General features: G+C 42.5%; 1 pseudogene across 1 annotated transcript; it reads left to right on the top strand.

The window, feature by feature from the left end:
• The first annotated feature begins 549 nt into the window (after positions 1-549).
• LOC307096363 (bis(5'-nucleosyl)-tetraphosphatase [asymmetrical]-like) lies at positions 550-981 on the top strand (annotated as a pseudogene). The gene has a single exon. The product of its transcript is annotated as a bis(5'-nucleosyl)-tetraphosphatase [asymmetrical]-like (transcript).
• Positions 982-2,480: the final 1,499 nt, after the last annotated feature.

Here is a 2,480-nt window from a genome sequence, read left to right as displayed (position 1 = left end):
CTCTTAGAACCTGGCCATATGCTGTGAGGAAGGCCCATCATCCCATGAAGAGGCCCCTATGGAGTGAAGTGAAGCTCTTGGCCCTCAGCCCTTGCTGAGCTCTCAGTTTATAGCTAGTACCAACTTGCCAGTCAATGTGAGTGAGCCATCTTAGACATACTAGTAGATCTTCTAGCTTCCAGTTGAGCCATCCCAGCTGACACCAATGAAGAAAAGATCAGGCCACCTTGCCAAACCTTGCCCATTGGTGTGAGCAGGATCCATGTTGTTTTAAGCTACTATATTTGGGGTGATTTGTTACATTGCAATAGATGATCAGAACACAGATTATGGGCAGCTGGCCAATAGGTGGGGGAGATCTTTTGGAGCAGGCTATTCCGTGTATTGACAAGTACATCATACAAGTGGTCTTATCCACATGTAGGGCTGGCCTTTGGCTGAATTATGGAATGAACTTGTTTTGAGATATGGTTATTAAGTCTAATGCTTTAGTCTTAAATAAATCACAAAGGCCTCCTACCTCCCTCTGCTTGGGTTCTCAAACAGATCATGGTCCTGAGAGCATGTGGCTTGATCATCTTCCGAAGATTCCTCATTCCTAAGATGAAAAATATTGCAGTTGAGTTTCTACTGCTGCAGGCATCAGATGGAATTAATCACTGGAGTCCTCCTAAAGGCCATGTGGAACCAGGAGAAAATGAATTGGAAACAACCCTGTGGAAGACTTAGGAGGAAGCAGGCCTAAAAGCAAGCCAGCTGACCATGATTGGGGGATTCAGAAAGGAGCTCAATTATGTGGCCAGGGAGAAGCCTAAAACAGTCATCTACTGGTTGGCAGAGGTGAAGGACTATGATGTGGAGATCCACCTCTCCCAAGCTTACTGCTGGCTCAGGCTGGATAAGGCCTGATGATTGGTACAATTCAAGGAGATGAAGGCAGTGCTCCAAGGACACCAATTTTTCTGCTCCATAGTGGCCTGAGCTTACTGAAACAGAGTCATTCACCTCAGTAGGATCCTTGAGGGCCATCTGAGATGAATCCATCTTCAGCTCCGGGGAAGGTTGTGCTGGTCTTTGGCTCATCATTGCAAAGAGCAGATAAGTTAGTAAGAGGGGAGCAAATAAAAATCTTAGCTGGGCGGAAAGGAAGGCAAAGGAGGAGTTAAAAAACTACATCCTTGTACTTAATAAACCCCAAGCAGCTTATCTATCTTTAAAAAAACAAACAAGCAAACAAAAATAAACCACAAACACAAAATGTTTTTGATCAAAATTGTTGAACAGTATTATACTAAATATTGATTCCATCCCTGCCAAATCTATTGCTCCCCAATACCCCATATCTCAGAAATGATCATGTTTCATCCAGTTACTCAAGGAAAACATGTAGGGGTCATCTATGAATCTTCCCTTTCTCTGACTCCTCACATCCAGTTCATTAGAAAGTTCTGTTGGGTCTATCTTCAAAATATCCTAAATTTGTTCTCTTCTCCATCCCTACTGTCACTCCTCTAGTCCAAACTATCCTTTTGTTTTATTTGGACAATTTAAAGTAGACATAAACTTATGTGCCTTCTCACATTATTTTCCAAGATACTTCCCATTTCCATATTATGCTGCTACCATTCCATTTTTGGCATCCGCATGAGCTTTCAGAGCTACAAAGTAGTCTGAGTTGAAACTCTGTACCTGCATGACCTTCATGTTTCATAAATTATGACCATGACTACCAAGTTATCACTCCACTTCCACACTTGGATAAAATGCCATACCATGGGCATGGGATCTGGCTTTGTGAGAAGCTGCCAAGGGACCAAATGATGCAACCTGGAGGTAAAGGTTAGTCAGTATCTTGGGGTATGAAATTTAGTGGAAATGAGGAGGCATGAGGGAGCCAGGCAGATAACTTTCTTCCTTCCTTAACTCTGAAATGTTGTGTTTTCCTTTCAACCACTCTGAGAAAACCTGGAAAATGACCTTCAGTTTAATTCAGCCAAAAGCCAGTGAAGTAATGCATTCATGCACTACATTGTTTTATATCTTCCTTTGCCTTGTTGCCTTAGGTTTGCACAACTCCCAAATGGTTAGTATGTGAATTTTTTAAAATATGGTTTATTGATTTTTTTTTACAGAGAGGAAGGGAGAGGGATAGAGAGTTCGAAACATCGATGAGAGAGAAACATCGATCAGCTGCCTCCTGCACACCCCCTACTTGGGATGTGCCCACAACCAAGGTACATGCCCTTGACTGGAATCGAACCTGGGACCTTTCAGTCCACAGGCCGATGCTCTATCCACTGAGCCAAACCAGTATGTGAATTTTTAACTCAAGCTCTGTTTTAAGAGACCCTGGCTAAGACATTTGATATTAGAAGTGGTTCTAGAAAATAGACTTCCAGGGTGGGGTTCTAGATTTGGATTGTTTACTTGTCTATGAGCATTAAGGACCCTATTGGTGGTACTAAGTATGTGGAAATAAC

Source organism: Cnephaeus nilssonii (assembly GCF_951640355.1).
Source record: "Cnephaeus nilssonii genome assembly, chromosome: X".
Taxonomy (NCBI): domain Eukaryota; kingdom Metazoa; phylum Chordata; class Mammalia; order Chiroptera; family Vespertilionidae; genus Cnephaeus; species Cnephaeus nilssonii.
This window is presented reverse-complemented; position numbering and strand designations above follow the sequence as displayed.